The sequence below is a fragment of the Coturnix japonica genome, chromosome 10 (genome assembly GCF_054131305.1).
Source record: "Coturnix japonica strain WE chromosome 10, WE-NBRP24, whole genome shotgun sequence".
In the NCBI taxonomy this organism is placed as follows: Eukaryota; Metazoa; Chordata; class Aves; order Galliformes; family Phasianidae; genus Coturnix; species Coturnix japonica.
Genome location: NC_140672.1, coordinates 28,848,982 through 28,874,992, shown reverse-complemented (window position 1 = coordinate 28,874,992; position 26,011 = coordinate 28,848,982). Strand labels below are relative to the sequence as shown.

Genomic DNA, 26,011 nt, shown 5'->3' with positions numbered 1-26,011 from the left:
AATATCATGGTGAATTATTTGGCACACTTTAAACAAATTCTTCTTCTCTCTGCACCTGAGACAGAAGCATCATCAAATTATGTCTGGAAAGTTTGGTGAATTATTGTTTCTTATACTTAAAAACATAATACAGCTTTTCAGACTTTTCTGGGACCTGGTTAGTATTCTCTCTTTTTAAACCTAACATGACTTTTCTCCTATGTGTTTGTGTTTGGGAGTTATTCTAGCACACCATTCTCAACCATCTGTTTTTGTTCAGTGTTTTGAATCTTCTTCCAGCTTCCCTATAGCTCAGAAGTCTCCAATGCAGAGGGAGAATAGGCTCCAGTAAAACACTAGAGTGGTTAAGTGGTTCCAGCATGACCAGCGTGAGTTTGCTCTGTTTTTAAACAATGTGAATATGAACTAAATGAAAATGCTCTGAAGGAGAAGGACAAGGCAGGAAAACTTCTTATTTTCTGTATCTTGCTGAGACATTGTAGTCAGAAGTAACAGGAAAATTGATCATTTTCTCACATCCAGGTGATGGCGCACATGGCCTCTATTAGCTGACAACAAATTTAGATTATGTTTATGTTGTAGCCAGCTTTGTCAGTGATTTTCTTTTGAAGTAGTAAATAATATTAATTGTGTAGAACAGAAGCATAAATACTCTTCTTTACCACTCTCTGCTGTTTAGAACATTATTTTGAGAAGGATTTGTATTTCCTACAGTTTTTAATATTAATTTGTTAAGTCATTCATGGCGTGTTCAAGTGATTAAGACTCAAGGTCTGCTTTCCTGTACCTCTAGGTCATTGCAATGAATTTCAGTTTTTATTTGCTTCTGTTGCCTGAAGTACAAGCCAACAATCACATGTAAATGCACTTCAGAAATTCCACAGGTGTTCCATGAACACTGGCTTATAAATTGAGTTGAGACAGAATAGGATGCAGCTGAAACATAAAAGTAAAAGGTTGCAGAACTGTATTCCTGCAGCTGGGACCATGCCTTGGGGGGCATTTATCAGTTCAGACAGCCTCCTGATTAGGACTCAAAGAAACACAGGAAAACACAGTGAGGGTGGATGTAGGAATAGGGCATTGCAGAACATACAAGCCAAAATCAAACATCTGAGGAGTCAAAATGTCAGATATGGAGTGGCCGAAAAACAATTGGAAGTCAGTCAAAGGATCCCATGTTGCCTTGTGTAAGGTAACCTAAAGAACTACGTCCATCATTGAGAATGTGCATCTGACGGCCCCATGACCAAGTTACACGCTGATCACACCAATATGGTGAGCTGTAAAATGGCGTTTAATGAACCGTGTGAGACCCTTATATAGGGCTCCAATTTCAGCCTCATACATATACATTACCGAGCACGGGGAGGCCTATCGCGTTACATCCCGTGAGTTCGTGCCGCCTAATACATCATTTCCCCCTCTCCATGCTCGATAAAGTATGCCCCGTTACATCCCGAACGCTAATCCTTAATCCTAATATAAAAATGTTAGTCTCTATAATTTAAACTTAATAAGTTATCTAAAAAGTGAGGTAGACAAGCTACAGAGGTAGGTAGTGCAATATCTAATAACATCAGTAGTTTTCTAATGATTATATCCAAGGCATCTTGGGTTTATACAGTTCCTTCTTCTCAAAGTTTATCATATACCCGTTGGTACTCCATTTTTTCGTTAAACATTCTTTCTATCATACGCTGTAAACAACCCTGGACACATTGAAACAAACAAGGTAAGCAAATCATTAAAGCTAAAAAGAATAAAATACCTATGATTAATACTTTGAGAAACTGCTTAAGCCATGGGCCCAGATTACCAAACAGTCCCTCCAACCAGCTTCCGAATGCATCATCTATTGCGATCTTCTTCGTGTGTTCTTGCATCCATTCCAACTTCCTATGTATCGAATCGCTGTGGTCGCTCAGATTGAAACAACACATCCCTTCAAAGTCCTTGCACCCGTGCCCTTGAGCAAGCAGCAGAAAGTCAATTGCAGCTCTATTTTGAAGAACAGCGTGTCTGATGTTGTTAACGTCCATCAGGAGTTCCGACAGGACTGCTGTGGTGACATTAGCTTGCTTCACGGACCAGCATGCCAATCTCTCAATTTCTCTTAGGGCCTGGGCTGAAGCTACTCCCGGAGCTAAGACAGATGCAAAGATTCTAGCTGTGGGACCCCACAGCTGAACCTCATCACTACAATCCTGGTCCAATGTTTTTATTGACCTTTTCTGGCGTCGAGCTCGATCGATCTTTTTCATAACATTTATCATTGCAGTGTGATTGGGAGCCAACAATGTCAGCTTTCCCAAATAACACGGCCCCCCAACTGGATTCTTTGGTATCCCTTGCCAAGCTCTATCCCCACATATCAAAAATATGTCCTTAGGAAGGGCCTTGGCTGTACCATTGCAGTTTATTCCTTCCCCAGCTAAAGGTTCCTTTCGAGAACAACAACCAGAACATGCCAGATCGTCAGGGCCCCAGTAGCATGAGAGATTATAGGTGGACCCGTTAGGATGACGTACCACATACTTCTGATTGTAAGAGAGCCACCTCCCACCCTGCTTTATGCATTGGTCTGCAAATCCATTCTTGGAGCCATCCCCGGAGCAGGGACAGGAGAATCCCTGCACCCTTTCAGCTGAGAAACCACAATATGCCCCTGACAAGCTATATATGTCAAATTGAATGGGGTTAAGTAAAGTAAAGGGTTCCGACCCAGTTGTTCCCGAGAATGGTGCCCCATTCCCGAGTAGGCCTTCCCATACCCTGCGATTGGACAGTTGACCCGGTGTCCTAAAACCCGAAAAATACAAACATCTAACCGGGCGTTCCCACTTTTGAGAGTTCTTATTCCATGTTACGTTACCAACCGATTGGGATCCAAGAAGCTGCAACTCTGGTGGATCCCAGGGCAAGGAGGTGTTCAAGGATCTAATAAAACATGCAGACATTCTGGCCCAGTCAGTGAATTTAGACTCAAATGCTTTCATAAAGAAAACTTTGTCCACTGCATCTCTCTTGCAGTTGTTCTTATGCACATATCCGTTAAACTCCTTTGGGTCCCACCTGGGTACACCTATAAGGCATGTTCTAAACGGTGATGTGGCTGACTGCAGGCTAAGGCAGAAATCTTTCTGCCCAGTTCGATTAGACCATGTAACCCAAATATTTTCTGGTTGTGATGTTAAGTGAGTACCCTCTCCCCCGGTAATGAATGCAATTACACAAAGACACACAGCAAGTGATACAACAGATGTCCTTCTCGTTGGTACTAGCAGCAGTTCTTTATCTGTTCTTTTTCCTTTTTCTGAAGAGTCACTTTTATGAGCCTTTTGCTTCAGGCAGTCCTTTATAACAGAAGTCAGCGCTTCCTTAGGCAGTTCCGATCCTTCTACTGCCCGTATCAATCGATTGGCAAACTCAGAGAATGACTCTGAGGGACCCTGCATAATCTCTGACCACGGGGCTACAGGCTCTGCTTTTCTTATAAAGTGTATAAAAGCAGAGGTAGCTGCCCCCGTGGTGGCAAGCAGCTCTCCTGGGCGGAGGTCCCTAAGCTGCCTCTCTGCAGATCCAGCCAAATCTGCAGATGAACCTGAAAGCCTCATTAAATCAGTTTTTGGATCTCCCTCCTTCCCATTTGCTGGATGCTGTGGATCGCGCGCAGCCTGTGCTAAAACAGCTTTGAGTTGTATTATCCACTCCTCCTTCCACACAGTAAACTGTACTGGTTCGAGGGCTACTCTCATAAGGCTTTCAATATCATATGGGAGTAGGGGACCTGGGGCTACGAGAGCCTCAAAGGCACTCATTGTCATCGGGGATCTCAATCCCTTTTTGTCAATCGCCTCTATAAACCGAGCAACTGCTTTTGCTTCCAAAGGTACCCAAACCGGTCCCTCCTGTTTGACTACAATTGGGAACACCGCCCAGTCCCGCTCCTTGAGCCCCACCTCTCGCATTGTATCGCAAATGTCAGTCCAATCAGTGGGCTTACGCGATATCTCTCGCTCCTCCCACTTCTCCCCCCTCCTCCGGGGAACCACGACCGACTGGGTGGGGACAGGCAATTCCTTCCGTTCCTCCCCTTTCTCCTCCCCCTTCGCGGGAGACGAAACCGACGGGGTGAAGGCAGACAGTACCTTTTGTTCCTCCCCTTTCTCCTCCCCCTCCTCGGGAGGCGAAACCAAAGGGGTAGGGGCAGGCAGTACCTTTCGTTCCTCCCCTTTCGCGGGATGAGGTCCCTCCTCCGGGGGCGGGTCTAGGGGTGGCTTAACGCCTCCACGGCGCGCCTCCCCCCATGACTCTCCCTCCCTCGGACAGGACCCACCCCCCTCAGGTGAACGAAAGCTCTGCAAACAGGGGTATAGGCGGGGATAATATGGCGGCGCCTCCCCAGATGAGGCAACTTCCGCCATCCCTTCCGGAGTTGTTTCGGGCGCCGCCATGGCCATTGTGAAAACGGCCGGCGTGGTCGGCGCCATCTTGGGTACGGAGTCGCCGCAAGGGAGCGGTTCCTCCGCACCCTCCGGGACCCCAGACGTCCCGGAACCCACCCCAAAAACCCCATTCGCGACTGCCTGGATCTTTTTCTCCTCCTTAGCCGCTTTAAGCGCACCCAGGACCAAAACCCAGGTTTTTAACTCCTCCGCCTTATAATCGTTTGTTGCTCTTAGGAGCAGGGCAGCGGTGAAAGATTCCCACCGCTCCGAATCGAGCAAATTACAAGGGGAGGGTGAAAGCTCCGCTTCCTGCAAAAAAGTAATAACGGCAACAATCTCCTTCATAGAAGGAGCATTCCTACCGCAGTGGGTTTTACAAACCCGTAATAGTACCTTTGTGACGGAATCCATGTTTTTTCTGGTGCTCGACACCGTACGTCCTCGCACCCTTTGTATATATACCCGGGCCCAAAGTCCCACGGTCTTCCACGGTCTTACCGCAGGATAATCAGTAGCTGCAGCCAATATATCGCCCCTCCGGCGCTTCCACGGGATCTAACCGTAGGATTCGCGTCCGTCTCGCGGTTAGCCGTCGCACACTCACTCTCAGGACGTCCTCACACGGGGCACCAATTGTTGCCTTGTGTAAGGTAACCTAAAGAACTACGTCCATCATTGAGAATGTGCATCTGACGGCCCCATGACCAAGTTGCACGCTGATCACACCAATATGGTGAGCTGTAAAATGGCGTTTAATGAACCGTGTGAGACCCTTATATAGGGCTCCAATTTCAGCCTCATACATATACATTACCGAGCACGGGGAGGCCTATCGCGTTACATCCCGTGAGTTCGTGCCGCCTAATACATCAATCCCAAAGCCATCACAACCAAAGCAAAATGTGGTCAGAAACAGGGATAAGGCAGGAATGAGTGGTGCTGACCCTTAGAGCAATCTCAGGATGAGGTGTAAGAGCCCCACGTAGCACAGTGGTGCTGTCCCCATGTCCTCCATGCCTGCCTGGGTGCTGCCACCATGCCTTAGGCTGACTGTGAACACTCTCCAACACCTCTGCAAGCTGTACTGCTCAGTTGCATTTGCAAATTCTTAAGCACTTTCTCCTTGGCAATGCCTCTGCAAGGAAACGAGTGACACTTAGGTCTCTTTCCTTTCACTGTCGGCCTTGTTCTTTGGCTTGTCAGGGTTATTATCATTAAGGGGTTGCAAAGCTCTCTTCAGCCTGTTAGCAATTAGCAGACTGTGGCCTGGGATTTCTGAGACAGAAGATGTGGCCTTGCAAAAGCAGTTACAGCTGAGAGTGGTGTCTTTGCTGTGCTCTCTTAATGCGTAATTGACTGCTCCAGGGCAGAGAGGGAATGAGCAGACAGAAGTATCGGGGAAAAGTGTATCGTTCTGCTTTTTCTTGATCTGATCCAAGCACTTGGTTGAATCTACAGTGAGCAAGGCATGCTTGTAATTGGCCTGACTTTTCTTTGCTGGGTTTTGTTATTCCCCGAACTATTTGGAGCTCTCCAAAGTTTTGGTGTTAAGTCTAAAGGAAGGATTTCTGTATGTTATACTCAAAATGGAGTAAAAGGTCTTCAGGGCCAAAAGCCTTTGGACCTTTGTGGTGCTACCATACTGGAAACCCAAGTTAAACACTCTATCACCACTGCAAGCTTTGTCTCTGCCTTAGAAACTGGACTAGTATTTTGTGGACTAACCTTTGTGTCTGTGAAAGCAGACTTGCACTGTGGTTCAGACCTGGTAGAAGCGAAGTTCTGCTGATATGGAAGAAATGGTTCTTTGTTCCTATTTTCTTCCACTGTTTGGATAGAGAATGTTTTATGAAAAATGACTGTGTTCCAGGTAGCTTTGTTGCAGCTGATAGCTATAGCACTGCCATGTAGCTGTATCATCTCAGTGACTGCAATAAAAGATTCAGTGGGCTTGATTCTGCTCTCCATCTGATGTGTTTATGCCAGCAGGCTTCTGTGGCTGTATTATTGTTTGTTTCTAACAGTGTCAGAACAAGAACAGAGCTTCTGGGGACAAATATAGGTAAATGGAATATTTCTTTGGAATTCAACTCATTCGTTGCTCTCCCTCACCTGTCTAAGAGCAGACTACCCTGGCAAGGCTCTGAACCAACTTCCCATATTGGTCCTGTTCCAAGAAGGTCATCTGAAAAGTTGTACCACTTGGCAGCGATTTAAAAACAAATAATCAAACCTACTTGTCTCATTTCTTCAGAAGAGAGAGAAAGGGCACCAGTCTTAAAGAGAAATTTTTGAGCTGTGAATTCCAAGGAGACAGTGGCATCAACTACGGCCATGACAAAGTTGGAGGAGAATGCAGATTTAAGAATTACTCTATCCTTACTGAATAGTTGTTAGCTAAGGGTGGAGGAGAGTGGATTTTACATGGTCCCTTGGTTAGTGAGCTTGAGTGCATTATATACTACTATTATGCATTAAATGCACCATGTACTAGACAAGATGTCTCAGTAGAGTTGAGGTCTCTAAAGTCAGATATAGTAGTGGCTGTCTTCAGCTCTGTCTTTAGTGTGAACATCTTTGCCAAAGGAGGGAACTTGTTTTAATTGACTTTTTTTTCTCTGCCAACATTTTGCTTTGGTAAAATAAGTGAAAAATCCTATTAGACAGGGGAAGGAAAAAAGAGAGGGACCTTTTGTCCCTCAGTGTGTTCTGAATATTTGAAGGATGTGATGTTTAGAAATCAGTGAAAGCTAGATAGGATTTAAATATTAAGGGGCAGGAATTTGCCTTCGGGTAAAGGATGATATTTGCATGACTCATGTTGTTAGGTGAACATTCCTGTGTATTGGTGACCTTTTACCTTGGTAGCAATGGGAAATATGTTAAGTAGGGGGCCCAGTTCTTCATCATGTTCCACCATAGGAAATGATTAGAGGGAACTCAAAAATAGTGTGTAGCATAACAAGATGCTGAACTAAATATTTTCACTGCTCAACTAAATCTCCCATTGCTTTTAATAACACACTATTTTTTTTTTTTTTTCTTTCTTTCTTTTTCCCATGAATACCATACAAGAAGAGGAAATCTTGTAACAACTGCTATGGAAGCCATGAATTTCACTGCAATTTCATTTCTATAGTTTAAATTATATGAAAGAATATGCTGATTTATCTGCTTAACCATGTCTCTCCTCTGCCTGGTATTACAATTTTCAAGGTATCCAAAGAGTAGGAATGTTTTGGTGGAGGTTTGTATGGTTTCTATAATGCAGCGATACTTGAAACAAGTGTCAAGTATGTAAACAAAGCTTATTGAATTTATTCTTTCCTGTTTAAGTCTTGTACGGGCCAGCAGTCCAAAAGAGAATTAGAAAATGGTGTTCTGCATGTCTGCTAATGATGACTTAGGATTGCTGATACTTACTGAACTTGTAGTGAAAGGTTTTTTTTCCTGTTTTAAGGGGAAAAGATCTATTTTATCAAACTGTAGGCACAAATATTCAAGATTATTTTTCTGATTGGATGTTATCTGAGCTGCCTATGACTGTATCTTTAGTGTCAGTCTTTATGTTGGTCTTTTAGCTGATGCAATATAAAGAAATCATAAACAATGGAGTATGTTTATGTAATTCAAATAAAATAGTGATGCAGATAAAAATAGCTAAGTTCCATTAACTTTTCAGACCATAATAGTGAAACACTTGTAAGTCGTAGGATACGCTTGAATGTCTGTAGTACCAATTTATCCCTCTGCTTAGTCATTCATTTCTATTTAGATCTTGGTGCTTCTGTGCAGCAAGATTAGATTGTGATTAGATTGTGATTAGATTGGCAGTTCTCATTTAAACCCTAACTCATTCAGTCTTGGTTATCAAATAGCTTAAAAGGCAAGAACAAACGCTGTTGTTTTTAAGATGTACTGATATATGATTTGCATCCTTACATGTGGTATAGGCTGGATTTACCAGAGTAAATGTTCTTTCATCTGTAGTTTTCTTTGTAGGTATTTTGTGTTTTGTTGTGTGGGTTCAGTACACCATACTTTAAATGTTATATTTGTTCCAGATTCGCTGTTGTAGCGAATCAGAGCGGAGCAGGATGAGAAAGTAGCATGTTTTGTAAAAGAGAAAAATTTTACTTTACAACTCTAGGAAGTGGAGGAACCGGTACTCCCAAAAATATCCCTACCCATCAGTACTGCATCTCTGGCTCCATTCAACTTTAGTTTTCTGACTAGCAGTACTGTCTCATCGTCACCAAGCACTGTTTCAACATCAGTGATGAACAAGGTGAATCTATGTTGTATGTTATAAATGCTTTCCTGTATGAGTCTGTATCTGCTCTTTTGCAAGTTAACTTCTGTGGTGCTCATGAAATTAACTGGTGTTAGTTCATACTGAGTTGAGTAAGTCAGAGTTGTATTGCAGTTTGGAGAGAAAAATGCAGTTTTTTGATTGTCAGTCTTAGACTTGCAAATGTCTGGTTAAAGATAACTGTTCAAACACTATGGAATTTTAGGGAGGTGGGATTTTATGCCAAGTTCTTCATAGTGGTTTTGTCAGAGATAATTTTCTTTATAGTAGCTATGAAAAGTTGCCAGTCTGTGATGAAAACAGTGTTGATAACAGACCGGTGTTCAGCTGTTGTTGTGTAGTGCTTACGCAGCATCAAGGCCATTTCTGCTTCTCAAGCAGCCCTGGCAACAAGAAGGCTGTGGTGCACAAGGGCTGGAAGAGGGCTCGGTCCCGTGTGACCAAAGGGATGAGCCATACCGATAGCATCATGCTTGGCACTAAACATGGGGCCGGGAGGGAAGGGGGAATAATGGGAGTATGTTTGAGGGAGTGAGTAACTGCCTACTATGGTTACGCCATGATATGAAGTTACTGAATTAGAGGTAGCATAAGGTGATCATTCAAGCCTTGCATAGAATGAGCCTAGGGTGCAATAATTGGAATATTACTATATAGGAAAAAACATTAATTGTTCTAGAATACTTGAAATAGTTTTGCATTTTTTGAAGCAAATATCTGCTTTAACCTGTTGAGGAAGTTCTTTAGTAGAGCTGAGTTTAGAGATGTCTTCAATTTCCTGCTTTTCCATCTATTTAGACCTAATTAGCATGTCATCTTTTTCTCTTGGTTTGTGTGATTTGGTTTTAAAGATGATGTCTTGTAGACTCACTAGCAGACTTCATTTTGTTTTATTATTCCTCTAATCTGTGGATTAGAAATAACTAAAACACCAGATTTCTGAACTTCACTGCAAAACTTGTGTTGCATTCTGAATTCAGGTAGTTGCTGCTCTTAGATATAAACCTTTCATTCTTTTGAAAATACAGGTACAACCAACAAGTAACGTTGGCAGTCTTGTGTTCAGATTTTCATCTCCAATTGTGAAATCTACTGAGGCAGAAGTGCTACCTCCGTTGTCTGTAAGTAAAATGAAAAAGCTCAACTTTTTATCAGACATTTAGTAGAGTATTGCGGACCATTAAGACAGAGGTGGCTGTGCTAGTGGGGAAAACAATTATGTGGCTTTCTGCCTTATAATTAATCATCCAGTATGTATAGCAAAAATTTGGAGACTTGCTTTCAGATCTGTGCTTGTGTGTGAATTTCATTAAAGTTTCTTAGGTTTCTGACTCTGAAAAACCTTTCTTTTTTGTAGCAGACTGGGTTTACCTTTAGTGTTCCTGTTGTAAAATCGGCAAAGCGTTCTGGATCCAGCGATACACCAGTGAGATACTTACTTACCCGTGGTAACTGCAACTTTAGCATTTCAGTTCTGAAGTGCAGGTTTTCTTTTTTTGGGTATCAAATACTAAATCTGTCCTTTCTGAGCATGTTAGCAATTGCAGACAGTGTTGGGCTTCCACAGTCCTTTTTTCAGTGACAGATCTGCTTTATAAAGTGTAACTAAAAGTTGTAAAGTGGGCTGAATGTTAAAGATTCTTAGATTCATGAAGGTTGGAAGTTGTTGTTTGTGGCAGAAGTGGATGTGTTCTGTTCTTGTTGGATTGTGCCACGAAAGATGTTTTTGTTTACTCTTGTTTCTAAAGAAACAAACCTGCAAACCTGCCAGCAAGGGACTTCACTCTTATGTATGTGTAGGACGTTCTCTTCTGGCTTATGGCATTTAATTGGGGTAGTAAAGATATCTCATTCATCTTTATTTTTATACGAGTGTGTTAGGACACTGGCAAAACCTAACACTCACTTGTAGACTACTTGTTTAGCGTAACAGGATAAGGTGGGAGATTGTTCCTGGGTTTTGTCATGAAAATCCTTGTGTTCCCTTCCTCCTGCAGGAGTCTGGCACCATTATTAATGTGAAAGTCAGTTCAAATTGGTTTATAAATCTGATATTTTAAGCATACAGAAGTGCAGGCTTCAGCTGCCATAGCTGTAAAAGTTCTGTGGACTAAGGATGATCCCTGCTGTCAATCTCAGCCTCAGCATTCAGCTTTTGCTTACCCTCCTTAGTGTTAGACTTCTCAGCTCACACTTTGTACATTTACAATATACATATTGTATACGCATGTATACAATATGCTTTTCAACCTGGAAATTATTGGAGATAACTTGTTGACTTAAAGGAGGCAACCATAAACACAAATATCCTAATAACAGTGCTTTAATTTCCTGCCTGTCCTTGATTATTTCTGTGGTATTCCTGATGACTAGGTGTTTTAGTTATGAAGTTACAAAACCTTAAGTGATGACTGTATTCAAAGCAGGTGAGAGAAGGGAGGAAAACTTAGCTTTGAGCTAGCAATCTTGTGCCTTTAAACTACTCATCTTGGAAGGTATCAATGATTTTCTAGGCCTTGGATCTAGTTAACCCTCTGTGTATTGGATTACTTGTTACTTCACAATATATATAATGATAAATAGGTCAGGTTGGAAACAGAATATTCTAAGAGCAGAAATTGCTGTGGCAGTAGCTGTGGAAGCTGCTAATGCCAGGTGAGGCAGTTCCCTACTACTATGTGTGATGTAGGTATACATATATGGAGGTGGGGTAGGGGCATCAGTTTCAGCAATTGCAGCTGGCTCTCTCTAAAGCAGAGAAGCACTGGAGCTGGGCACAGGAATTTGTTGGGCCATTCCCTTGTGTGAGCTGGTGATCTTTAAAGGATTAGGTTGAGGGGATTTAGTAACAGGAGCATGACTTGAGCTAGAGGTGAGAGATAAAGCAGAGAGAATCTAGAGGGAAATAACTTGCTTGTGTGTATATATGGAGTTGTTGAAGGGGAGAAACTCAAGACAGTAGGTGTAGGCCTCTTGAATTTGGATGGCAGTGTTACAGCTTCAAAAGCTTACAAGGTTTGCCACTTTATGTGTATGTGATTTCACTTAGTCTGGTGCAGTTGTGGCCTATGACCAAAGCATGTGAGCCTCAGAGAAAAAGTCTGTGGCCACCCCATTGTTTGAGGTTTCCTATAGGAGTATCCAGTAATGGTTTCGTAAACTCTTTCCATTGGATACAGCTGCAGCAGGGGGTACCTTTACACAAAACCTGCTAGTTTCTTCAGGAATAGTAGTGGGGTGTTTCCTATCTCTTCTCTGATCAGGAAGGTTTGAGGGGCTTCTATTAATCTCTAAGTCAATGAGAGAGGAAAAAACAGCTATGGAGAAAGGTTAAAGGGTTCTTAAGAGGATGCATGAATAGTAAATGGTACTTAAGCCATGAATGTTTCTTTTTGCAGGGATGCTCTGGACCAACCGCTTCTTTCTAGCGCTACCTCAAAGTAACGTGCAGATATAACTCACAGGGAAGACTGATCAAATGGCGATGATCACTATCATTCTGCTGGATGCATATATATATTTGCCTTTTTTTTTTTTTTTTTTTGTTTCGGCTCACTTTTAGCAACAATTAACTGAAGTGACACGTGTTAACGGGCACTGACTACACCTGCAGATATTTCGGAGTCGTGAGTGTTATTCAAGGCCTGTCACTTGTTTAGAAATTGTTCTAAATGGGAAAAACGGAAGTGAAATAAATAAAGCAGCGTTTGAATTTACAGAGGAAATTAGAGTTGAGCATGATAGTCGTGTTCTTGACTATTGACTAAAGATGAGGCCTTCCATGTTCTGCAGGGAGGGTGTTGATAGGAGCCATCCTGCTGCTGCTCAATGTGTATTGACAGTGTGTGTGTGGGGGAAGCTCTGAAAGTGCAGGGTGTAATTCTGCTCACCAGGGGTTTCAAAAGTGCTTTGTATGGCAGTACACAAGAACTGAGAGCTAACAGATCCTGGAGGATGACCCTGAAAACACCGGAGGGGGGTTTAAAATGACAGCAACAAAAAAGCATGCAACTACAAGCGAGGATTTATTGCAAAGCTTTGGACTGAGACTCCTGCAGCAGTTCCTTCAGTGCTCACTTTGTATGGACTTTGACTGGGGAAAGGTGGGAGGGCTGCGAGCAATCCAAGGGCTCCCTGTGATGGCCTCAGTCACCTTCTGTGTCCCTTCCACATGAAGATATTCTATGCTCGCTGTCTCATTCCACACAACTTTGAGCGTGTTCTGTGCACGAGGAAGCACGTTTGAGTGCTTCCTCTGCTTCCCCTGCTGTGCCAGGGGAGATTCAGCCTGGACATTAGGAAATATTACTTCTCATAAAGGGTAGTCAGGCATTGGAATGCACTGCCCAGGGAAGTGGTGGAGTCACCGACCATGAGAGTGTTCAAGAAACGTTTGGATGTGGTGTTGAGGAATATGATTTAGCTGGGAAGTATTGGGAATGGTTGATTCTGTGTTGATTCTGTGTTGAATTCTGTGCACTGTAGGCGCCGTGCCTCCCTGCTGTGCCCACTCCCCAAAGCAGCGTTCTAAACGGGCGGTAGAGCCGCACCGTTGCCCTTCCAACACCACAGCAACACAATGGCACAATCAAACGTTCTATTCTTTCCCACTTCACAGGGGAAAGGCGCACTTCAGGCCGAGTCCCGTGCCGGCCACGTTTTCTGAGGCGCTTCAATTTCTGTGTGTTTGCGGCCCACTCGCCCACGTTATTGCCGTGCTTTCCCACGCAGCCCCGCCTCCACCCGTGTTCGCTGTGCACGCTGGTCCGTCGCGGTTGCTGACGCTTTGGCGCTTCCCGGTGACAAGCGGGCGGCTTGGTGTGGTTGGTCGGAGCTGGAGCCCGGAGGGGGGTGGGGGCGAGCAGGCGGGCGGGCAGCGCGGGGCCGGCCGGCACCCAGAGCACGAGGCGGCAGCGGGCGAAGGTCGCGAGGCAGCGGGGCTCGGGATTGAGGCGCGCCCGGCTGAGGAGAGGCGGAGCGGAAAGGCCGGCGGAGCGGAGCTCTGGAGAGCGGGGCGGAGGGGAGGAGCAGGGGCAGGCCGACAGGGGCTCCCGTGCCTTCCAGGCCGCGCGGCGCGTGGCTTGGCGGGAGGTGACGGCGCAGAGTGAGGGAGCGGCCTGGTGGAAAGGAGGGCAGCCGAGGGGCCGCGTCCCAGCATGGCCTCGGGTGGCGGTGGAGGAGCGGGAGGAGGAGCCGGCGGCGGCGGCGGCAAGATCCAGACCCGGCGGTACCACCTGGGCACCGCGAATCCTCCGTACCGCAGGAGCAGGCAGGTGAGGAGCGGCGGAGCGGGGCCGACCCTCTCTCGGTCCCCACGTGCGAGGCGGCGGGTGAGGGGCGGGAGGGCGGCCCCTTTTGTTCTCCTCGGTGCCGGTGGCGGGACCGGCAGGGAAGAGGCCTCACCGCCCGGCGGGAGGGAGCGGGGACGGGAGCGGCCCTTCCCTCATCTTCGCCCGCCCCGCGCTCCGCGTGTGGCCCGGGAACGGAGGGGGCGGGGAGCAAAGGCTGGGAGGTTACAGCCCCTCCGAGCGGCCCGAGGAGCGGGAGGGGAGTATGTTGGTACCCAGTGCCTGTGGGTGCCCAGTGCCCGCTGGCTTCGTATGGTTGTGCCTGATCTGCATCCTGTTCTTTAAAGGAGCGCTGAGTCTCGCGTGCTCCATTGACTGAGCGATGCTGTCCACGTGAGGCTGGCAGCACTTTGTGTGGAGCATCGCCGCGCTGACAGTGCTGAAAGCTCTGACTGAATCAGTGTTGAAGTTGCTGTGTATTTCCTGCACTGATAGTGCGTCTGATAAGCTTCATGCTTGTGTTTAAAGTAATCGGCAGAGGTGGCTTCCTAGCTCTGCTGTTGTCTGATATCTAGAGGAATTTCACAGCATAAACCTGTGCTGAGGGATGGATGTTTAATGGCTGTTTACAAGGGTGGATAGCGATAGGATAAAGGGGAATGGTTTTAAACTGAGACAGGGGAGGTTTAGGTTAGATATTAGGAGGAAGTTTTTCACGCAGAGGGTTTGTGCCACACTGGAACAGGTTGCCCAAGGAGGCTGTGGATGCCCCATCCCTGGAGGCATTCAAGGCCAGGCTGGATGCACATAGCAGGGGGGTTGAAACTACATGATCATTGTGGTCCTTTTCAACCCAGGCCATTCTATGATTCTGTGATTCTATGTCTGTGGGTTCTGCCCTGGTAGTGGGTGCTGCAGAGCCAACGTGTAGACTAGATCAAGAGTAGCTTGTTGGAGCAGGAAGCTGTAGTGGGTTAGTAAATGATGGACTGAGAGATGCTCTTATTATAGTGAATAGCTTTTTAACCGTATGAGTAGTGTAAACTCATATTACATAAAAGAATGAGCTCTAGGTAGGTAGCTAACTGACAACGAAGTTGAAATTGAAATTAATGAACATATGTTCCTGTTTTCAATATAAGGTTTGCTCTCCACAGGGGATCTGTGATTTATTAGTCTCAGTGATGAATTCAGGAGGACTCGAAAGTGATCAGCGCAATTTTATCTTGAAGTCATACCTCCGATTCTGATCATTCCCCCTCCAGATTTTATCATTAAGTAGATTCACTTGAGTAGACCTGCTTGAGATGCTCACGGTCAAAATAGTGGCCCCCAAAACCCTTGGTCTCTTACTGTCAAGCTCTGAGGGTGACTGGGCACTCTGGGCAGCATAGCAGGCAGCTTTGAATCTCTGGGAAATCCAATTCCTTCTTTTTTCCCCACTTGTATGGGGATGATTAGGGGGATGATTAGCGGGATGCCAAGCTCATCACCATCTACTTTCTGGGTGTTGTAATTTAACTGTTGTTCTTGGGGATTTAAGTCAGGTGGGAATTCTCCGATCGTCTCCAATATATGCTGCAGTCAGTCTTCTACAAAACACAGTGACAGCTTAGGAAGGCGTTTGCAAGAGGAGGTGCTGATGCTTTTTAAAGGCTATTAGTTATAGCGTTTGTTCAAAATGTGGTAGACCCCGCTTCAGTTTCCTTTTTTTGCCTGGAGCAATCAACCCACATCTTCCACTTTGCAGGCAGATATCCCAGCCATCAAGCTGCGCGTTAGCTTCAGCTCTCCTGGTTGAAGCTGTGCTGCTATCCAGAAAAAGAAAGCGTGATTCACTGAGCCAGAAAGAGGATATATAAGAAAATGCTGCCCTCCAAGAATGGAGGTGTGCAGGCTCTGGTCCACGGTTTCAGAACTTGTTACTCATTTTACATTAGATGTTCCTGCAGCGAGCATCCAAAGCCTAGTATTTCCTGCCCATATGCTTGATGATTAATCTTTTGAACCATGCTTCATTATGCTTTTATTTGTTTGTTTTAAAGTCTAGTGCCTTTTTAAAATCAGCCGTAATAGGAAAGGTGAGCAGATGCAGTCTGGAGAAGAACGCTGGTGACTTGCAATTCATGTGCTGTCCTGGAGGATGGAGATACGGATGCTGATTGTCCCAGAAGTGAAGGAACTTAAACCATGGTGCTTTCCCTCCTGCCTTACAACAAAGGGCACTGTCAGTGGCTTTGTTACGAAACAAATGAGAAGTAGCAGCCTTACTAAGTAAAGGGGATACAGACTCTTCCACTGTGAAGGATTCCTGGTTGGCAGTCCTCAGAGCCAAAAGGGCCTTTCTGTATTTCTAGGTGAGGCATTCTGCAGGTAACATTTAGGAGTTCCTCTCAGCGACTGGGTTTTCCTAATGGCTGAATGACGACAGCTCCATGCTGTTTGTGTTGACTTTTGGTAACGCCATACTTGGCAAACGACCTGTTCAGTCAGCTGCCTCGTGCTGAAACATCCATCCTCATTCAGCACTACCTGAAGAGTGTGGACACTTGGCCTAAAGTCATATATTTGCTCTGAGGGCTCAGTATGGTACAGCAAGGGACCTGTTGTTCCTGGCATGTGGGTTTCATCTCCTGGATGTGGCTGGAAGTGCTTTAAATGCTGGGTTGTCCTGGTCATTTAAGTAGGATGATGACTGCAATTACTAGGGTGGGTGTGTTAATGGGATATCTGTTGACATTATTAACTTATTAAATATCTATATGATATCTCTGTGTTCTTATTGTTAGTTTTAGGTTTAGCTTTGCTGTTTTGTGTAGATGTACTGATTAGCGTGGAAGAAACCAGCAGGAGTTGCTACATATTTGTGATCAGTCTGATTCTGACGTCCTTGGGGTGATACCAGAAAGATGAGAGGTGCATTTTCTGTGTGTCCTGATTGTAAAGCAGCTCTGCTTGGATGGATGAAGTTTAGTGTCACATGCGATGTCACATAAGGACAGAGTAGTTATGGGATTGGGAACTTCCACTGTCTGCAGCAATGCCTGAATCATTGCATTATCACTAGATTCTATAATGAACATGGGCCAGTTATAAACTCGCACTTGATTTATGTCTGGGATTTCCGTGGTGTGCAGTGCCTGCAAGCAGTGGGCAGGAGTTTTATAAACTGCTGGGTTTATTTGGGGATGAGATCTTGAAATCATGCAGAAAGTTCCTAGAATATCCTGTTGAGTAATGTAAGTTAGTTCTTGTAAATCTTAGGAGGGAAAATCTTAATCTATAAAAATACTTAATCTATTAAGAATGTCCATGGAGAGCTAAGCAAGTATGGCTATCGGTTTCATTCTTACCAATAGGATTATACCGCAAAGTGTGCTGAAGTGGTTGTGTTTACACTTGTATGTCTCTCTGCTGGTTTTGATTTAGTAGCAGGTGAGCACATCGGGCTCAATGTTTGTGAACTTCCAGAACTAATTGAATCATCATCCTTAAATGATGTTTCGTCTCTGTTCCAACAATATCAAATTGTATTAGCAAAACAGGTGTTTAAATCTAATACTTGGCTTTGGAGCGGCGTCGTATCCTGGTTGGGAAGACCTTAGCTTAGATGCTGACAGTTTTCCCTCACTGAAGCTGGCAGTGCTGTCAGTGGTACGACAAGCAGTAGAATCTGATTGCTGTCCCATTTTATGAATATTTTGATTTCTGTCTTGCAAAGTGTTTTCACGACAGCCTTGGGGGCTAGGTGTTGGAGGAGAGCAATCTTAGTGAGCGGTGTCTTCAGACAGAAGATTTTAAAGTAGATGAAAGAATGGTCCCTTAGCTGGGACACTGACACGGCCTTCATTTGCCAGCGGATCATCATTTCCTCCGTGTTGTTTATTCCTCCAGTCGGTAATTAGCATTGCTTCTTGCTTCCCTGCTGTGTGGGAACTGAGCTGCTGATTCAGAAGACTGAGGGTAGAGCACCACATTTCTTCTGCTTACCTGAAGAAGTTTGAGCGGAGCTATTTTGGATCAGCACGACTGCTACGGCAGCACTGTGTAACAAATTTAACATAAGCAGGATGGATGGCTGGCTCAGTCAGCATGGCTCACCCGGAGATCAGCAAGGACCTCAGCATGGTCTTCTCTATTATCTGTGTAGACAGATTGGTGAAATACATGCTCATCAAGTAGACTGCCAGGTGGTTGGGCCAGACTAGCTGGACCATTGGCCTTAAAGGGTTGTGATCTGTGCTGCTGAGGGACACTGACAGCCAATTGTTAAGAATCTCCTGGGGGTTGATATTTGGACTAATTCTGTTTTAGGTCTTTAGGAAGCAACAGGGACAAGAGAAGGGCATGCACCCCCAGCTGGCTCCTGGGTGACAGCAAACTTAAGGGGGCAATGTCCGAATGCTGAAGGGCAAGGCTGCAGTGTTTCTTGACAGTAGTGGGCTGACAGGAACCTTGTTTTGTTGGGTTATAACAACCCCATGCAGTGGTACAGGTTGGGGAAAGTGTGGCTGTAAAGCTGTCCAGCAGAAAAGGAACTGGAGGTGTTAGTCAACGGGCAGATGAACATGAGCCATCAGTGTGGCCAAAGACACCAATGACATCCTGGTCTGCATAAGCTTCGTACTCACTTCTATGCATCACCACTTCAGGCTGTTACTCCCTCACCTCTGTTAGTGAAAGGGACTGGAAGATTACAGAGCCCTTTAAAGCCAAGGCAGATGGGTCATCTGAAAATGGGGCCAAGGCGAGCAGGAACTAGCTTGTTTGACTGCCTGAAGCGTAGGTCATTTTGCAACTTGCTGATGCAGTGTTTGTCATAGTGGTATTCTAGATTATTTTACAAAAAACACTCATTAATTAAAAGATCCTCTCAACTATAACGTTTGCTTTTCTTTGTTGTTATTGGAGGGAATACAGATATATTCCCCTTCTTTTGACAAGAGAAGACCTGAAGTCATTTTTCTGCTGTCTAGGAAGTGGCACAGCACTAAAGCTATTGTGGTGGGGCGGTAGCACTGACGTTTTCAGGGCGGGAGTTCCTTTTGAGATTCTGTAACTCATCTTCTAATTGCACTTGGCATTTAATTATAGTGTCTCTGTGCGTGCTTGGCATGGTTGTGATTGCCATCTAGTGCATGGGGATAGGACTAGGGGTAATGGGTTGAAACTACAGCATAGGAAGTTCTGCACGAATGTGCGCAAGAACTTCTTTACGGTGAGGGTGACGGAGCACTGGAACAGGCTGCCCAGGAAGGTGGTGGAGTCTCCTTCTCTGGAGCTATTCAAGACCCGACTGGACGCCTACCTGTGTGACGTGGTGTAGGGAGCTGCTTTGGCAGGGGGGTTGGACTCGATGATCTCTAGAGGTCCCTTCCAACCCCTACAACTCTGTGATTCTGTGATCTTTTTTAAAGTAAGCATAGGCTCATGATAATCTCTACTTTTGTTGCAGAAAAAAATGTGTGTGTTAACATTTATACCTCTGGAACTAGGCTTAAAGCTACAGTTTTAACACACATGCTTGCTTTGCAAATACCTGTGCCAGCAGAAAATTTTCTTTCTCCTTGGTAAGGTTGTTTATTATTGTCTCCATAACGCTGCTGTTGGAAGGAGTTGTGCAAGTGTGTCCTGAAAAAATAGCTGACTTTGCTTTGAAGCTGTAGCTCTGCTTTGAGACAAACTCTTTTCTGTGTGAACTGGGTCTCATGGCTCCTTCCCCTCTTAGTGCTCTACCTCTGCTTGTCTCTGAGGTATCAACCAAAGATTAAAACTCTTCATCTGCACCAGGCATGTGGTCATTCTAATATCACAGCTGCTGTAATATCAGCCTTAAGTATTCACTATGATAGTATGCAAAGCTGCAGAATACATACAGATTTGTAGAACTGTATGCTGTTATCTACAGCCACTGAGTAAATCTCTGTGCAGTGACAATCTTTTTTGTTTGGTAGTGGTAAGATAATGGTATTTAGAGATCCACTTACGTTTGAGAGATGCTCTTGATTCTGTCAGATGAACTGTGGAGAAGGCACGTGGCCAGAAATATGTTGCCCAGGGCCCCGTCCAACCTGGTCTTGAACACCTCCAAGGACGGGGCATCCGTGGTGTCACTAGGATTTAAGCTATAGTTACATGCTGGTTTACATACAGGAGCACACCATACACTGGCTTTTTGCACTCAGATGGAAGTGATGATGATGGGCTGTCGTCTTCCTGCTGGAAATCTGCAGGCAGTGCCAGAATGCAGAACAGCACCAGTGTCCCTGGGTGTTCATTCTAGAGCTGGACTAAGAAAGGCTCGTTTATCACTATAAGAAGGAAGTACTGGCATCTGAAAGCGTAAACCCTTCTTCGTGGTCTTTGGAAGTAAAGTTGTACTAGTCCAGTTGCCTTAAATAGTTGTTTTTTTCTACTGTCGTATAATTGATGACATTCCTGTAGCATATTGTTCTTATTAAGTCATAAGTTTTATTGTCTGTTTTCTAAATGAAATATCAAACTCTGCTGTCCTACATCCAGATTGAAACCACTCCCTAAAGGAAAAGAGCACGGCGAGTTCGGAGCCATTCTGCATCTGTGCTGCTGCAGGAGACAACCATGTCACATTTCCATTTCTGTCCTTACTTTTGCATTATCACCACTGTAACTAAATAGTGAGCTGTTGCAAGCTGAAGGTGAAATTCTGGCTGAGTTGGTTTGAAGCAGGCCTGGTACGGCTGTCCATGGTTGTGTATCTGTGGATATTTGCTCAAAGGAAGGTCTTGCTGCTTCTTTATCTTGTCCTGCTGCCCGATATTTCTCTTTCTCCTGAGCCATTTTCGTTGCACTGCACCAGCTGAACTCATTAGTCCAGCAGAGAAACATGCGCTTTTTGCCAGATTAACAAATTCAGCTAGTAAGGAGAGCAGCCTGCTGCGCCAGAGCTGGCACCGGGTAATGTGGGGGATGGAAGGAGCCTGAGTTCTGTTGGCTATTGGCTTTTATTTCTTTATATCAACCATTTCAGAAAATGGTGTTTCAAAGTAGTAAATTAGGCCACCTGCTTGCTTACTCTTGGGTGCCTACAGCACATCATTTGTTTGGAGTCGCATCCCAAGGCAGCGAGCCTCTGAGCTGCAGCTGTAGTTACTTTTGCTGTGGTGGTGCATGTATGTGTTGGTGGAGACATACCCAGCAGTGCTGCAGGTGCTTGGGGGGTACCATGTTCGAGGAGCTGTTGTAAATACCTGTTCATAAGCTATTGGATCTCTTCTCCACGTTCTGTGTTTTGTTCTGCTTTCCTGCCGCTGCTGTTTTCAGATGAGCTTAGCGTGTGAGTGCATTTAACATCAGCAGACAACTGCTGGAACTGAGAGCAGCTTTCAAACTGCTGAAATCAGTGAGTTAATTCTGAATCTGCTGAAGGACCAAAACGTATTCACTGACCAAATTGCTGCTACTCACGGTTTGGATTCTCCCTGTCACCGTATCACGTTTCAGAGCCTCCCAGGCCAGTAGCAATGAGGAACTACAGAGCTGCCCTTCCTCTGAGCACAGGGCTGGCACCAGAAGAGTTTTTGTGCGGCAACACATTGGGCGTATGTCTAGTGAATTCAGGTGACAAGGGAGGGCCTGGTAAGTAACTGTGGTGTGAAGAGGTGAGGGGTGAGCATTTCACAAGTAAGTCTTGTTATAAAATGAAGCACGTCTGTTTCTTGGGTTGTTTCCTTTTTTCTGCTTTGCATGCATTGCCCAGTATATTCCAGGAATTGTAAGATTCATTATGTATTTTTTTTATAATGAAATCAGCTTGGAAGTTGTAAGTGAAATAAACACAGGTAGTGTTTTACTTGTATTTGATTTACTTCACCATATGCATTGGTCACCACGTGGATTGATGGGCTCAGGCCAGTTGTATGAGGTTCATTGAGACCAATTTTGCTCACAACAGCCCCATGCAGTGCTACAGGCTTGGGGCAGTATGGCTGGCAAGCTGTAAGGAAGAAAATGATCTGGAAGTGCTAGTCAACAGCTGGCTGAACGTGAGCCAGCAGTGTCTCCAGGTGGCCAAGAAGGCAAATGGCATCCCAGCTTGTATCAGAACTAGCGTTGCCAGCAGGAGTAGGGGAGTGATCATCTCTCTGATGAGGCCGCACCTCAAATACTTTGTTTGGCTTTGGGCCCCTCACTACAAGAGAGATGTTGAGGCCCTGGAGCACATCCGGAGAAGGGCAACAAAGCTGTGAAGGATTTGGAGCACAGGTCTTATGGGGAATGTCTGTGGGAACTGGGGTATTGTTCTGTCTGGAGAAGGCTACTCAGGAGAGACCTCATTTCTCTCTACAGTGACCTGAGTGGACGTTGTAGCCAGGTGGGAGTTGGCCTCTTCTCCCAGGTAACTAGTGATAGAATGAGAGGTAGTGGTCTTAAGTTGCACTTGGGGAAGTTCAGGTTGGATATTAAGAAAAATTTATCCTCTAAAATAGTGATGAGGCATTGGAACAGGCTGTCCATGAAGGTGGTGGAGTCATTATCCCTGGAGGTGATGGAAACAAATGGAAAGAGATCGAGGGGAGAAACAGTGAAAGAATAGACGAAACAAAGGTGAAAGAGATTTTCCACCACATTCTTGGATCCAGCCTTGCTCTGTGGGTGGAGACTCAGCCAACAACAAAATGTGTGTGTTCACCATCAAGTATTCCAGTCGTTTAGAGGATGCCGTTGAGGTGGCAGGTCCCTCACATCTGTTCAGCAAGGGAGTTCTAGAAGATAACAGAGTTTTTGACAACGGCCTCTGGTGGTTGTGCACCCTCTCCTCAGTAAGATGCCATGAAGGGAAGCGGGTAAACCTGCTCATTGCCCTGCCTCTGCAGGACCCAGTTCTTCTCTTTCTTGAACTCAAGTTGTTGAGTCAGTTTCTACTGACTACATGAAGCAGTGCCTTTTGTGAAGGAACGCAGCCCTGGGTGCTGTTTGTGTCCTGAGCATTTGCTCTTTTTTGCAAATATTATCTCGTCTGATTTGTCCCAATGCTCTTTCATTGGTAGCCCTGGTAAAAAGTGAAGTGTGTCAGGGAAAAGGGTGTAAATAAGGGGCTGGGGGATTAGAAGGAGCCGCTCTGCTGACACCTTGCGTTGAACTGCTTGTGAACTCTGGCATCATCTGCATTTGTGGTTTCTGCAGGGAAGCTGAGGCTTAGCATATAAGAGAATAGCATCATTCTGAGCATTTCGTAGTCGTGTGCATTTTAAGGTAGTAATTGTGATGGATGTGTTCATTCCATGGTATCCTGTGTGGTTCAAACTGTCCACGGGTATTTATTCTGTCCTTGTGCAAATAAACAATAGAATTACAGATCATTAGGAAAAATGCCTAATTGTGAATTAGGATGACTTTCTTCCTGCAAAAAGGCTTTTTGTTTTCTACTTTTTCCTCTTCTCTTACCTCCCTCTCAGCTCTGGATTCAAGGATGTATCGGTGTTTATAATTCTTGTATCTCGGTTTTTTCACTGTCTTCTGTGGAATACTTCAATGATACAGGGTTTTATTTTGGTTATTTGGGTTTTTTGTTGTTGTTGTTATGTGTGTGCATGGTTGTTATCTCAGAAATTTGTTAGACTGTAGCTAGCTTCAGCACGTTCAAAGCATATTATCAATTTTCTACACCCAAATAACAAGTTCAGCTGGGGAATTCTATTTCCCAAACCCAGAAAAGTGGTAGAGCAGGCCTGTTGGTACAGAACCAGCCAAAATCTGGATGTACCCGTTAGCAACAGATTTTTTTTTGCTGAATTCCATTCACTCTTGTGTCACTTCTTGGTTTTCAGTGTTGGAGTTGCTGAGTCAGCCTTCATGTTTGCTTGTAGTGTAAGGAGCCAAGCAGCTCCATGGTTGTCAGCTGTGCGAGAAGGAGTGCTGCAAATGATTGTCTGCCTGTGGTTGAGATTTGACAGAAAGGGATGCTAAAGTTTTCAGGGAATGATAGCAGATACAATGATCCTCACTATCACTGCAGATAAATGCTGAGCTTCTGTTTTAGGTGGTTTCCAATGGAGTGTGTGGAGGAAGAGTTGTGAAACAAGTATGTAGATGAGGAGTTATGTAGAAATAGTTTCCTGGTGGCCTTGTGAATTGACTCTGATGGAAGCTTCGGAACTTTGAATATTAATAGTTAGTCAGAAATTAATATTAGGGAAATTTTAGGCATCCCAGAAGCATAGCAATCCTACACTTAGGATCAAACTCTTGCATCTTACTCTTGTCTTTGAGGTTTGTGGAAGATTGTATCCCAGCATATGCTGTTGTCTGTTTCTGTAATTAAAGAAGCATTTCCTCTTTCAAGCAGGGAATCATTAGCAGAATGACGGAGTCGGTGAAAAACATTGTACCAGGATGGCTACAGAAGTATTTTAATAAAAGTGAAGATGAATGTGCAGATACAAATGAATCTACAAACCAGGAAGAGAATCCAGTAAATTATCATCACGATTGTGGAGATGAAAATACCATAATGACCGATGGGAGAGTCACGCCTGAACCAGCAGGAATTAACCTGGAAGGTATGTGAAAAATCATGTAGTGTTCTGGTTATCTCTATTTCCTCACAGATTTCTGGTTTCAAATCTAAATAACCAAAGGAATTTGCTAAGAGGGTTTTTGATGTAATTAAAATCAGCCCCTCCTCCGCAAGTTAACAAAAAAAACACCCAAACCTCAAAACAACAGTTTGTGAAACTGTCTCTTAGCTTTAAACGGTAAATAGAGTTGTAAAGCACAGAACTTACAACTCTTGGAAGCCGTCCGTTGACTTCATGTACTCTATTAGTCAGGGAGGAAACGTTGAAAATACTCACAAGTGTGCTAAATTGTATTTTCTGTTTTATTTTTTAGAAGACCTGTTAGACTTTGTCTAACTGCCTTAGGCAGTTAAAAACATTAATTTGTTTTGAAGTCCTGAAAACAAAAAGTAGATTCCAGAATGGCAGAGGAAACATTTCTTCTCATGTCTTGATTTTTAAAATTTTATTTATTTTTTTATTTGTTTATTACTTTTTGGACTTTGATCGATTTAGTAAAGCTCCTTGTTAGCTTAATAGCGAGCTGAGGAACTCATGCATGTGATATATTACATTATTTTTAGAATATTCAATAAAATTAAGATATGTGTTAGTATCTAGGCTGTTGTCTTTGAAAAGATATTTGGACTCTTGGCAGAGACTTGCAGCCTCTGTACTATGTTAAAAATTCATCTTTGTTTTAAATCAGGTTCCTCCCACTGGTTCTGTAGTCGTGCTGTGTGAATTTGCGTGTGCTTTCAGTTGGGTTCCTCTTTGATAGCTGTTGGGGGAACTTATCTTTTAATAAGGAAAGTAGTTTAGTCTGAGCATGTAAAGGTAATCGTAGATAATGTGGAAAGTCGGTTGCTTCTGTTGTCAGAGTCAAAAACAATGAGGAAGTATCTTTGCCTCCAATGCCATGTAATTGTAAACAATGGTACTCAGCACTGGTGAGGCCACATCTTGAGTACTGTGTTCAGTTTTGGGCTCCTCGCTACAAGAAAGACATCAAGGCCCTGGAACACATCCAGAAAAGGGCAACAAAACTGGTGAGGGGTCTGGAGCACAAGTTTTATGTGGAGCAGCTCAGGGAGCTGGGATTGTTTAGCCTGGAGAAGAGGAGGTTCAGGGGAGACCTCATTGCACTCTACAACTTCCTGAAGGGAGGTTGTGATGAGGAGGGGTTTGGCCTCTTCTCCCAGGCGACAAACAGGACCTGAGGAAATAAGTATGAATAAAGGAATAGATAATGTCTTGGCTGAGGAGCGTGTGTTGGCTTTTCTACAGGACTGTGTGAAAGGACCTTTTAGTAAGAACAGCTGCACAGCAAATTTATTAAGTCCAGAATATCGGAAGCAGGTGGACCGTGTGGGACCTCTGCTAGCTTATGTTGCTGTCTGTGTATGTTACTTGTTATATTTC

At 44.5% G+C, this 26,011-nt stretch overlaps 1 long non-coding RNA gene and 1 pseudogene across 2 annotated transcripts in view; both read left to right on the top strand.

The window, feature by feature from the left end:
* Positions 1 to 7,947: 7,947 nt before the first annotated feature.
* Positions 7,948 to 12,479, top strand: LOC146759599 (uncharacterized). Its single transcript, XR_014932491.1, has 3 exons — positions 7,948 to 8,739; positions 9,792 to 9,884; positions 10,121 to 12,479. It is a non-coding gene; the product is annotated as an uncharacterized LOC146759599 (long non-coding RNA).
* A 1,413-nt stretch (positions 12,480 to 13,892) lies between these two features.
* Positions 13,893 to 26,011, top strand: part of LOC146759598 (nuclear pore complex protein Nup153-like) — a 29,481-nt pseudogene continuing 17,362 nt past the window's right edge. Inside the window, exons 1-2 of the transcript XR_014932500.1 lie at positions 13,893 to 14,036; positions 24,376 to 24,592. The product of XR_014932500.1 is annotated as a nuclear pore complex protein Nup153-like (transcript). The remainder of the gene's footprint in view (positions 14,037 to 24,375; positions 24,593 to 26,011) is intronic.